The 14,117-nt window shown below is 38.7% G+C and overlaps 1 pseudogene; it reads right to left on the bottom strand.

Moving 5' to 3' along the window:
* Positions 212 to 12,136, bottom strand: LOC104709384 (annotated as a pseudogene).

The following is a 14,117-nucleotide window of genomic DNA, read 5'->3' as shown; positions in this document are numbered from 1 at the left end:
ATTTTTGTTTTGCTAATTATACCGAACCGTGTAATATTTTTAGTCCCCGTACAAAAGTTTTGAAGTCTCTTTTGTACTTATAACGAAACCCTCAGGAGAATCTTTTCATATTATAAAAATTGTATATCCATGCATACGTTAAAAATAAGAAAAATCATAAACTAACTAAATCAAGTCCCCTAAAGTGTCAACTTAAAATGACGTATTCTCTTTACACGAGAGCCGAATCGTTAAAAATGACGTTTCGAGCAATGTTCATCAACGGACTGATCCCGGCAAGAGAAAATTTCCGGGCGAACAGAAACAGACCCTTCCTGTTTCGGCTGCCATACCCGTACCTAAGCCGTGCGCTTCTCAAATTTTGTATAAGCTCAGCCGTAACGTCCGAAGGTTTATATGTCCGAGGATGACCATGTTCGTTGACGCTCCAATCAACGTGCGTTAGCGTAGCGGAAACACACCTTTGTGGGTCTCGCATGTGGAGGAGAGTAGGGAAATAATGTTCCTCGGGGTAACGCATGTCTTTTCTTACGCAAGACTTGTTAAACTTGGACCATATCTCAACGTCACTCACTACCATCCGCGCATAAAGGCGTGTCAATGCCCAGAACTGTGAGCCCATTCGAAACGCCTCTGGTAGTACCTCGGGGAGCATCGCGTTGGGTCCATGCGCAGCCCACCTGTCGTACCACCCTAGTTCGTCTTTGAGAACCTCGACGAAACTCTTCGTCGAGGAGACCAGTGTCTTGTAAGTGAAGTTAAAGGAGTGAAGCGGAATACAAGAAGGACAGAGAAGGATAAACATGTAGTTTGACGGGTCGTCTAGAAGCGCATGAGCTAGTAAACGGCGTGCGGCTGAGATGAGTGTTGGGGTATGCCGGTAAGCCAGTTTTGAGGATGGTATGATCCGGTTATGAAACGTGCCAAAGAAACCTGGCTCGTTTTTTTGAGTCGGGTCTACATGGACGTAGACATTGTAAAGAGACTTGTGATGAGATGTTTGGTTGGAAAAAAACTCCCAAAGCGGTGCTAATGGAATAGATGTTGTTGTTAAGAACATGAAAGCGAGTTTTTTGGGAAGTTGACGGGAAGGGTTTGCGTCGACTTTAGAAGCTTGACGTAGGAACAACTCATCGTGATCTAGTGGCTGTGAAGTAAGATTATTTTTGGAATTTTGTATTTCTAAGACGGCTGGCTGAGTGACGGCCATTGATGGCTAGTCGCGGAGCCGTAATTAAAGTCATGATGACACCCACGGCGCAAATTAATTGGATGCCTAAAGCAAAAAAAAAATTATTCACCACTAAACACAACAAAAAACAAAAATAATTCAAAACATGCATATCCGAGGTTCGAACTCGTCAAGCTATGCAAGCGAGTGTAGGACGATGACCACTGTACCACAACAAAGTTCCAATTGTGATGCCCATAAATTTTAATTATGAAGCCTGTGCTTTACCAGTTTTAGCTACGGACCGGCCTGCACCTAAGGGAACGCAGACGAGTAGAATGATATATAAGGCCAATATTATATGTTGAATGACTAATTTTTTCACGATCTCACAATGTATCATCGCATAAGTTTCACTATGAACAGTAAGTATTAGAACATGATCCTTGGTTTATAAAAATAAAATGTTACAAAATAAAATGGAAAACGTAGAGAGTATGTGCTTCACATTGTTCGTATGGTACGAAGCTTTGCTTGTTTTGCAGTTTTTTATAGCTTATTTGGTTACTAAAACGTGATCCTTGGGTCTTGTTACATACTCTCTTTTCCGATGCTTTACTCACATTTAAACTTCTTCACCTTTTATTTTTTTGCATTTAAATTCTTTGCTTTGAAATGAAATCACTCACACCTGTTACAAAGATGTTAAACTATAAAGTATTAAATAATAAAATTTAAAGTTAGAAAAATATTTGTTGTATTCTTCAAATTCAAGTTCGTCAAATTTAAACAAGTCTATATGACGATTGCAAAATTTTAAGTCAAAGCCTTAAATATAGTTTGATTTGAAAGCTCGAGTTTTGTATCCATGCAAATCTGCAACCCTCTAGTGTAGTTCGACATCTGTTTATGATGAAAAGCCTTAATTTTGTTTGATTTCTTCGCTTCAAATGATCTGCGTCTCTAGGCAGCGTACGTACCTACCACTAGACTACTAATTAGAGCCTTTTGAGATTCGTTCATAATCATAATCAAAGTGATCGATTTTGATGGGATCATTGTGTGGTTTAAAATCTTTTAAGACCAAGAAACAGGGGCGGAACTAGGTGAGAGAGGTGGGGCACGTGATCATACTCCTTTTTAATATTAACCTAGTACATGGAAATTAGTTGCTTCTTTAGTTCAGTTGGCAATGGAACATCTGGTGCCAGTCATAAGACTATATGCAATGGCAAACAAATTCAACACCCTCCTTTTTCACTTTTTAATACTCCACATCATTTTCTCTTTCTTCCACATCATAATTCAACACCCACTAAATTTCTTAACATTACAATAGTTTTGTTTAATAAAATTCAACACCCTACTCCACTATTTTTTATTTTGTATTTTTATTTTCTTATATATTTTTATTTTCATGATTACATATTAATAATAATTACTAATAAAATTAAGTTAAAAAATCAACTAAAATTAAATTAAATTAGCTAAAGTGACATGATTTTTTAACAAATTTTCTTATTATTTTTAAATTATTAACTAACATTTTTAAAATAATAAAAATACAAACATTTATTATTAAAACAAATAAAATTACAAAAAACTTCTAAAACAATACAATAAAAACGTGCTTGGGCGAGAGTAGTACGGTGACAAAAAAAAGCACCCAACACAATTAATAATAAACATACATAACTTCATTAATACAGGTGACTTAACTCACAAACAATAAAACTCTTAAATCACTTAACAAACATAAAAATCTTTTTAATTTCGAAACATTCCGAATTTCGCCCAGATGTATTTGAATGAAATGATTCAAGTTTCTTTTTATAGAGCTAAAAAAATTATAAATTTTCGTATTTTTTTTTGTTATTTGTTATAGAATAATTGATTGTTTAGTAGATAGGGTGAGATAAAAATCTGAAGAACCAATCAGAATAAAGCAAATATCATCCCTTAAAAAAAAAGTTTGAAGAAGTTCACTTGCGCAACGTTTGTGTGTATCACACACACCAATTCGGCGGCGCCACGTGGCTGATGCGGGCCCAAAATTAATTGACTCAACATGTTGAATCTATTCAACATCTGTTGAATACACATAGATTTTTTAGTTATTCAACAACTTCATTGCAAGTATTAAACAGTCGAATAAATTATTCAACACCCCCAATGCAGATAGTCTAAGTCGCGAGTACGAATCCGAAATTGTACTGTTATTTTGCTTTTTGTTCCTTTTATACTGGATGAAATTTTTTATTCTATTTTTTCCGTTAGATAAAATTATATACTTTCAGTTCTACTTTATTTTTCTATTTCCAGTTTAACTTTAACAAATTTAATTCATTTTTGTATTGTATAGTATACATGACTTAATATTGTTTAATGTTACTAATATACTAGCTTTACTAACATTTTTCCGTGCTTTTGTAGCTCATTTATTATATTTAGAGTTTGAATTTGTGTAATATGGTTAATGAAACAACTTATTTTCTCAGGTTTTACTTATGCGATGAATGAATGATGCAATCAAACAAACAGACACATAAGCATGGATGATCAGAATGTGATGCAGGATGTTTCAATACCCTTATGTAGTTGTAGCATAAAGGATGTCAATCCATAAAGTGTGTGATGCATACAATCAAGATGAAAACAGAGACTCAAGTCAAGCCAAATACGAAAATGGTTTTGGTACTAACAATCCTAATGACAGAAATGTAAATGCAGAAAGTAAACTAAATGAAACAGAAATGAAACAGAAAGTAAAATGAACAACCCGAAGGTGCTCGATCAAGTACTCGACCGTGTAACTGGTCGAGTGACTAGGTCGAGTGGGTTTCTACAAAGAACATATGCAATCTAAACAACTTAAAACAGAACAGAATGCAATGAAACAAGATAAAATGCGGTAAGAAATGATCAGATAACAAAATAGGTTTCTAGAGATGGATTCATGGGCTAGTGTTCAGGCTGTGGCTATCTAAACTGGTCAACAAACCTCAATCAAATATGAGCTATCTCTAGACAATGATCTTGATGACTCACTAATCCACTCTCATGAAAGAAGTAATCAAGTTACAGTAACATCCTAACCCAACTCTCATTGGTGAAACCATACTGAACATGCATTAAAGACCAGACCATTACTTGTCAAAAACCACCTTGTGCAACCAATCTCTTGGGACAAGCATGATAATCTCCAGTGTTGGCTTTATCTAACAACCTAGACATTGGTGTGATGCTAGGAAGTTTAAGATATGTTCTTACCCTCTCAGATATAAGAACAGCCTAGAGCACACCCAACCCAGAAGAGATATTTGAATAATCAAGCTTGACCATTCCAGATTACCACAACCCTAAACTAGCCTAATCCATCTCCATAATCCTAACTCACTACTCAGACAAGCAAATCATGATAATGATGAACATAAACCCAGAAAATGATAATACTAACATGATAAGATAGATGGGATGATGAACACCAACTTAATATAAAGAAGCAAAATCAGATTTTCAATACCCAGAAAGTTATGAGACTTACAAAGTATAGAAATCTGAGAAAAACAGTAAATAAAAGATGCAAAACAGTAAATAAATGCTAAAAACCCTTAAGGAATGAAAATTAAGGTTCTTCTGGCTGCTGATGTGATTTTTCCTAAAAAAGTGTTGTTGGCGGCCATGGGGTACAAAGAGTATATATAGTGAGGGAAGGAAGCCCTGATTTGGCTAGATGACAAAATAGAAAGTCGGCTCGATGTGCTCAACCACAAGTGGTCGAGTGGATTGGTCGAGTGGTCCATTCCCTTCCTTCCAAACGGTTGAGTTGCTGAATATCACACGGTCGAGTCCATGAGTCGCACATGGTCGAGTGCTTCAGATGCAAACGGTCGAGTGCACTGGTGGTAATAGTCGAGTGCTTCATGCTTTGCTGGTCATCCCCTTGATTCAACTCCCATCTGCTTCAATGGTTGCACTCCTCTCATCCCAAATGCTATTTCCTTGCCTTTTTAGTCCAATTCACCTGTTAACACAAGAAAGAATGCAAATGCAATGCAAAACCTATTATAATGCATAAACAGTCCTTAAACTACATGAAAGTTACAAAACAAGCTATTAAAACATGTAAAAGATGTGAATAAACAGTGGTTAAATATGGTAAAATATATACATATCAACTCCCCCAAACTTAGTCTTTTCTTGCTCTCAAGCAAACATGATATATCATGGTTTTTGTGGGTTTTAACCATGATATAAGGAGTATTTTAGAGTCTTTTGATTTGTTTTCTAGGATGTTTTTGAGTCTTTGCAGGTTTTCTAGGACTTTGGCACAGAAGGAGCAAAGTGGAGCAATTTGGATCATTTTGGAGCATAAATCTCGAAGAATCAATTTGGACTCGGATCAAAACAAGGGCATCGATCGACACCAAACAAGAGCATCGGTCGACACCCTCTTCAGCCGATGAAGAATCACAAATTTAGAAGTTTTACAAATTTGCCCGAAGTTTTCCATAATTGCAACACAAGTCCCTGACGTGTTTTAGGACATATAAATAGAATTTTTAGGTTTTTAAAACCTCTAAGTTTTATTTCTAGCAAGTTTTATTTTTCCTGCAACCCTGTGAGTTTTTGAGAGCTTTGGAGAGAGAGAGATCTGCTTTGTAGAAGAAGAATTCTTGAACTCATTCTTACTCTTTTTAATTTCAATTGCTTATTATTCAGAATTATGTCTTGTTCTTTATTGAATATGTTTGAGTAGTTTGCTTGTTAGGTTCAGGGCTTTTCACAGGGATTTTCATGAATTGTTAGATCTGTTTATTTAGGATTCAATATCTTTCTAGATCTTCATCATAGGTTGTTCTTCATTATTAATCCTTGATTGGCCATCTAGAATTAATAACCTAGGAAAATAAATTGATATGAGAATATAATTGATTTTCCTGACAAAATCTTTTGATGAGCAAAATTATTTTTTACAAAGAGATTTGATTAGGTAATTTTGTGAACAATATAAACTTGTTTTAAAGCTGATTTATTACCTAGAATTTTGCAAAGAGATTTGGATTTTCTGGTTTTAAATTTAGATAATAATTGCATTGAGAACTGATTTATTTTACCAAAAGTTTAAAGTTCTAGATCTGTTCTTAATTGCTTGAATCCTAATTATTTCTTGATTTAATAATTTGTAATTTCCTGAGAAATTCCCTAGGCCTAGCTTTTTGATCTTCTGAATTTACAACAGTTTAATTTAATATTTTGTATTGCCTTTTTAATTTAAATTATCTTGTTTAGCGTAATTCATAAAACTCTATAATTTATTGTGTAGACTTGAGTCCTTGTGGAATTCGACCCCTAAGTACTGCAGTGACCTCTTAATTTGAGAGAGTAGCTCTAGGGTTAAATTTGAGCATATCAAATTTTGGCGCCGTTGCCGGGGACTCTTTGATCTACCATTAGATTTGAGTTTTTAATTTCGTCTAAATTTTTCTTTTTATTTTCTACTTACACGTTTTTGTTTTTCTTCTCTTTGGTGTTTTAGGTGTATGCCTCCTAGACCTCACACAAGGAGCAACAAGACTATTCCTACTGTGAAGCTTTCAAACCAAGAGTTGGGAAAACTTGAGCGTGAAAACCGAAAAGCAGCCAAATCGTTGAAGATGGTTAACACAGTCATTCTGATGCGTGATGAGGATGGTGCTTTGAGGGATCAAGATGGCCACTTGCGCAATGAGCAGGGCCAAAAGCTTGATGCAGAAGGAAATGTTCTTGTTGAAGCTGTTGTTGGCGACGAGCAAGCTGTTATTGTCGATGGTGTCGATCGACACCAACAGGGTATCGATCGACACCCTCTTCCTGCAGAAGGACGTGGAGCTGCAAACCACGTTAACAATCCGGTTCGAAGACAGGAGAACAACCGAGACTTGATCAGAACTATTGCTGACTACAACCGGGCTGATCTTGTGTATGAGAACCGGTCTGCTACTGTTCCACCTCCATTCCCAAGGAATGACTTTGAGCTGAAGCCTGCATACTTCCAGCTAGTTGGACAAAGACCCTTTTCTAACCTGCCCCATGAGAAGCATCTGGACCATATTGAGCACTTTGAAGACCTGGTGACTAGTATCAAAGCTAATGGAGTGACTGAAGACTACATCTACTGCAAGCTTTTTCCATACTCACTTGCAGGAGAAGCATCTCATTGGTTGAAGCAGTTGCCAGTTGGATCTTTGACATCTTGGCAACAAATCAAGGTGGCCTTCCTCAACTATTTTTATGATGATGCAATGTCAGATGAGTTGAGAGTCAAGATGTCCTCTTTCAAACAAAAACCTGATGAAGCCTTCATAGCAGCTTGGGTGAGTTTCAAGGCCTATCAGAGGGACTGTCCACACCATGGTTTTTCAAGGATGCAGCTGTTGAGTATCTTTTTCAGAGGAATTGACTGGGAATATCAGCTAGCTTTGGATGCTGCAAACAATGGAAACTTCAAGACAAGATTTCTAGAAGATGCTGAAGCTTTGATTGAGAATTTGGCTTCCATCAATAGCACTAACAGAGCAGATACTGAAAGGAAGAGATTGCATGGAAAATTTGATTCAAACCAGCTAGCTTCTGTTAATGCTAAGCTTGATTCAGTTCACAATCTCCTGGTTGGTAAGAAATCAGTTCACTTTGTTGCTGAAATTGAATCATTTGAGCCACAACCTGAGATTGGGAATGAAGAAGCAGATGTCAACTTTGTATATGGGAATCAGGGTCAGAGATTCGGTAATCAGCAAAGTAACAAGCCTTACAGTGGGAACTTTTCAGGTTATACTCCCAAACCGGATTACCAGAAGCAGCAACAGAACAATGGTTATACTAGAACTTATGGGAACTCTTCCTATCAGTCTCCACATCCACAAACTCCTTCTAGGAGTAGAATAGAGGCCATGCTTGATCAGCTTCTTCAGGGACAGGAGAATATGACAATGACATTCAATGGGAAGATTGATAATGTCTACACAGAGCTTACTGGAAGGATTGATGCACTGAATGTACATGTTAAGCAATTGGAGAGTCAAGTGGCACAGACTGCTGGGTCTGTTAAAAGGCAAGAGGGTTTTCTTCCTGGAAGAACTGAATCAAACCCCAAGCATGCTTGCAATGCCATATCAGTGAGAGATGAAGATGCTGGTGCAATTGTTTCTGCAGAACAGGGAGAAAAATCAACCAAATTCTCGGGTTCAGATGATGATGTCGATCGACACCACCTGGGTGTCGGTCGACACCCCTCTCAGATAGAACCCGAAACTGCAAAATCTCAGGTTCCAGCTGTTGAAAGGGTGTACCAACCGAAGATTCCTTTTCCTAAGCCAAGAAGGTCTAAGCAGGAGCTTGAGGAAGCTAGATGGAAGGCAATGATGGACAAGGTGATGATTGAGATGCCTTTGATTGATGCAGTAAAGCTTTCACCATCTCTTAAGCGGTATGTGAAGAGAATGGTGTCAAATGGTTTGAGTCCTGAAGAAGGAGCTTTGCTAACGAAGGATGTTAGTGCAATTATGTTGAACCAGCCTGTTCAAAGGGGGAAAGAGAGGAAGAAAGAAGTGGTAGTCTCTGAGAAAGTGAGTGCAGCAATTCAGTGTAGGACTGCTAAGAAGTTACCAGATCCTGGAAGCTTTGTACTGGATTGCTCAATCTCAGCAGGACGATTTGCTCACTCACTTTGTGATCTTGGCTCTAGCATCAACTTGATGCCACATTCTGTTGCTCTGAGACTTGGGATGACAGATTTTAAGCCGACTCAGATATCTCTTATCTTAGCTGATCGATCCCAAAGAATTCCTGAAAGTGTTTTAGGATATTCCAATTAAGGTTGGAAACTTCATGATTCCCACTGACTTTGTGGTACTGAAGTATGATACAGAGCCTAAAGATCCTCTCATCTTAGGAAGATCTTTCTTGGCTACAGCTGGTGCCATCATTGATGTGAAGAAGGGACACATAACACTGAATGTGGATGTTTTGAGTATGAATTTTGAGATGGATAAGCTGAGGAGAGCTCCTACCATTGATGGATAGACTTTTTCTGTTGAGAAAGTTTCTGCTACTCGAGCATCTGGCTCAGTGTCGATCGACACAACATTAGTGTCGGTCGACACTCCTCCACATCCGAGCCAAACCTTGTCCAACACTGATGCTCCAATTCCTAAAGCTGTTTCCAAACAGAAGACTTCCAACTCCACACACCAGAGCCCTCAGGTAAGGCAAAGGTACACCTCTTATTCACCTAAACCCTCTCCTATCATCAATAAGACTTTCAAAGATACAAAAACAGTTTGTTAACCAAGCCATGAGATTATCGTAGAGCGCTTGTTTCTTCTGTTGATGATTTTGCAGGACATAAGAGAAGCAAACCCATCCCAAAATCCCACCCAAGTCCTGTTCCTCACATCCTTGCCAGACCTCATGCACCTCAAGCTTATACACCCCCTTGGATGAAGAGGACATTATCTCGAAAGCATGCATTGCCATGTTCTGCTCCACCGGATGCCTGAGCTTCAGAACAGTTGATGTTCATATATTTTACCCTGTTTTCCCTTAATATATTCACATCTTTTGCATCTTTTGCTATCCATTTTGACCATTATTGCATAGCTTTAGGACTGTTCTTGCATTAGAGTTTAGTTGCATTGCATTTGCATCTTTTCATGCATAAACAGGTGATTTTGGAGCTTAAGGAGCATGGAAGCAATGCTGAGGAGAAGTGAAGCTGTCCTGAGGAGAAAACAAGAGAGTTAAGGCTGTAGAATCAAGGTCCGGAGTCCAACTCGACCGCACCACTCGACCACCACTCGACCGTGTGCTGAGGAGGACTCGACCGAGTGGAGAATGCACGAGAGAAGCCAGCTCGACCAGCCACTCGACCGAGCACTGGTCGAGTTGACCGAGCCGTTGACTACTTTGACTTTTTGTATTTTTAGGGCTTCCACCTCACCTCCTATATAAGGCCCTTGTACCTGCAGCCACCAAAGAGTCCAGCTTTTTAGAGAGTCTAAAACCTAGTTTTTACCTTTTTTAGATTTTATTCCTTTTGCACTTTTTTTTTTTTTTAGATTTTGTACTTGTTTGAGAGAGAAAGACTAGATTCTTATATTTTGTTTGTTTCATAACTTTCAAAGTATTAAGATTTCGAGTTTTATTCCTTCATCAATATTGTAGATCTCTGTTTCATCTTTCTAATGATGCAAGTTTCATTATTTTCTGGGTTTTTGACATATTTCACCATGTGTTCTTGTGAGTAGTTTGTTTAGGACCTTGAGGATGGGTTAGGCTGGGTTGATCTTGTGGTTTGTTTGATTTGGTCAAGCTTGATTGTTGTAGATCTCTTCTAGGCTAGATGATCTTAATGCTGATCCTATATCTGAGAGGGTAGGGTTTGATTTCAAGCATCTTAGCATCACACCAATGTCTAAGGAGCATAGATAAGGCTAGATCTAGAGCTTACCATTAGGCTTGCTAAGAGATTAGAAGTCTTGTTTGGTTTGAGATGTATTGCTTAATGCCTGCTTGTGTAGATTCTTTTCTTTGTGAGAACAAGTCTAGAAATGCATAGGTTTGATTGTTTCTTGCCATGAGAGTGGATTAAACATGTATTAGAATAGTATGTCTAGAGATCAGCTCAATGTTTGCTTGAGATTTGTTGACCAAGTTAGATAACCACAATGATTAGCTCAGCCCATGAATCCCTCCTCAAGGCCTTCTTTGTTTATTGAAATCTTAGTCTAAATATCATTGCTTGCTTGTTGTTTGATTGGTTTTAGCATTGCTCTGTTTTTCTTGTGTTGCTCTGTTTTCACGTTTAAGTCTAGCTCGACCACGTACTCGACCTACACTCGGTCGAGTGCTGCTCGAGTTCATCCCCAGAACTTGTGTTTTTGATTTGTGATTGTCTTGTTTCATTCCTGTTTCATTTCCATTGCATTCACGTAGTTTCCTGTTCATTACTTGTCTTGCATTAGTTCATTAGCATAGTTTCTATCTTTGTTCTAGTTTCATTATAGCTTCAAGTTGTTTGTTCTGTTTGCATTTAGTATCCTGTTCTAGTTGTTTTTACTTTCTGCATTTCATATCTCATTTTAGGATTGTTAGTGACAAACAATCTTTACAATTGGCTTGACTTAGACTCATATGCACATCTTAATTGTTCACAATCACTCAGATAGGATTGACACCTCTTATACTGCAACTGCATAAGGGGAATTGAAACACCCTGACTTCTATTCATTCCATACATCATCATTCCATACATCATTCATTCATACACCACAAAGAAAGTCAGTTTCAATTTGGCGCCGTTGCCCATTTGAGTGTGTTTTTGTGACAATTAGGATCAAAAGAAGTCTAAGATTAAGTTCGTTTATCCACTTGTTCACTACTGATCTCGTTTCTTCTACTGCTTGTCTGTGATTGAGTTTCAGGTACCAGCTCGACCACCAACTCGACCACCACTCGACCGAGCTGTGATCGAGCACTTGATCGAGCCAGAAGCCGGATCCAAATAGCCATTACTTCCCAGTCGACTCGACCACCCACTCGAGCCTGCGCTCGACCGAGTACCTGTTCGAGTCAGTAATGATGTACCACAACAGTATGTTCAATTACATACCCATGCAACATCAACCAGTATACCAGGCTGAATTGTATCCCTCTCCATGGTTCCAGACCTCACAAGCTCAAGAACCTGACTTAAGAGCTATGATGCAAAAAATGTTGCTTGGGCAAGCCACTAAGCAGATTGAGGAAGCAAGGCAGTTTGCTGAGCTGCACCAAACGTTGAATTCTTATTCTACTGGACTGAATAACCAGTTGGAGAGACTGAGCTCTACAATCACGAACATGGAGAGTTGCATGGCTTCTACTTCCTCTCCTACACCAAACCAACTTCAACACCCAAGGGAATGCACTGCTAAGGCCATTCATCTCAATGAGGCAGTTGTCACTGAGGACAGTGAAGTTAAAACTGGGGAGGATTGGTCATTTCTTGAAGCTCAAAGTGAAGATTGTGCAAAACAAGCTGAAGTTGACAAAGAACTCGACCCCCCACTCGAACACACACACGATCGAGTGACTGATCGAGTTTCCAGTTGAGTTGATGTCCCAGAAGATGTTAAGCCTGCTAAGTACATTCCTCCTGCTTATAACCCACCTCTACCATTCCCAGGACGTTTCAAAGCACAAAAGCTGAAAGAACTCAGAGAAATTATTGAGAAAAGGGAAAAGTTGGCTTTGCAACAAGAGAAGGAGTTAGCTTTACAACAAGGGGAATTCATTGAGAAGGAAGAAGTCATGGCTTTGAAGGAAGAGGTTGTGATTGAAAAGAAGGAAGTGAGGGCCATTCAACAGGAGGTTGTCATTGAAGAGAAGGAAGAGGAGAGAGGACCAGCTTTGGAACAATATGCCCCATATCCTCTCTACAAAGGCATGTTACTTGACATATCCAAGCAGAAAGCTCAGAATCAAAACAGGAGAGATCAAGAAGAGATTGGGACAGCTATTGTACCAACAAAACTTGAAGATCCAGGTCCATTCAATCTACCTTGCTCCATCAGCTACCTTCACTTCAACAAATGCTTGTGTGATCTTGGAGCATCTGTTAGTGTCATGCCCTACTCTATAGCAGAAAAGCTTGGACACACTGAATTCAAGCCAAGCAATCTCTACATAAGTCTAGCTGATGGTTCACACAAAGATGTAGTTGGTAAATTGGAGAGCCTCCTAGTCAAGATAGGCAAGGCAAGAATTCCCACTGATTTCATCATAATAAAGATGGATAAGGAGGTAAAGGATCCAATCTTGATTGGGAGACCATTCCTTGCCACAGCAGGAGCAATCATAAATGTTAAGGAGGGGCTGATAAGGTTGAACATATCTGAAGGTTTGACTATGGACTTTGATATTACAAATCCATCTAACCTACCAACCATTGGAGGTCAACCATTTAAGATTGAAGATAAGGCTGATTTTGGGGTTTTGAGAGAAGAAGAGACTTCAACAGCTAAGGTCACATCTCATGAGGAATCAGTTCAACATCTTAAGGGTTCAGTTCAAGAGCTGACTGATCTGGTGAAGGATCTTCAAGTTCAGCTCAACAAGAGGTCTTTGAAGAAGGCAAGACCAAGACTCAAGTTTAAGAAGAAGCAAAGCTCAAATGTTAAGGAGGTAGTGATCAAGAAACAGCACCAAGGTTATCAAATAGAACCAGGGGGGATTTCATCACCTCCTTGGAATCCAAACCAAGCCTGAACAGGCATCAAAAGTCAAGCTTAGTGACTCTAAACAAGCTCACTAGGGAGGAAGTCCCTAAGGTATCCATGTACATATTGTTTAAGGTTTTTGGTATTTTGATTTTTGTTTTGGTATTTTCATGATCAGGGAAGCAAGGGAGGCCAGATAGAAGAGGAAAAGAAGACTCGGCAGCCAGCTCGACCCCCCCACTCGACCAGGCACTCGACCGAGTACCAGTCGATGGCCATAGTCGAGTTGCCCCAGTCTCCTCCTCCAAATCAACAAGACCCCAACTACACTTTTGACAGCATGCAAGAGGATGTGGACAGTTTCTTCTCCAATACTTGAGGTACCACTATCACCTTCCCTTGTAAATACCATTGCATTTCATATTGTGTTTTGTTTTTGATCTTGAATCCTCTTACAAATTTCTTTCACACAGAGGACTGTGTGATTTAAGTTTGGGGGAGGGTTTGAGATAGCATTTGATATTGTGTTTTGTGTTCTTATTTCCTATTTTTAGCAGCATCATGTTAGTATTTGCATAGCATCTAAGGCATAGAAAAACCCTAAAAATTTGAAAATTTTTGCAAAAATCTTTATAAAAAAAAAAGAGTGTTCATGTAGTTTGCATTGCATAATAGCATCTTGTTTAGCATGTTTCATGTAGGACTGT

Source organism: Camelina sativa, chromosome 8, assembly GCF_000633955.1.
Source record: "Camelina sativa cultivar DH55 chromosome 8, Cs, whole genome shotgun sequence".
Classification (NCBI taxonomy): Eukaryota; Viridiplantae; Streptophyta; class Magnoliopsida; order Brassicales; family Brassicaceae; genus Camelina; species Camelina sativa.
The sequence above is the reverse complement of the archived record's forward strand: the minus strand, read 5'-3'. Positions and strand labels throughout refer to the sequence as shown.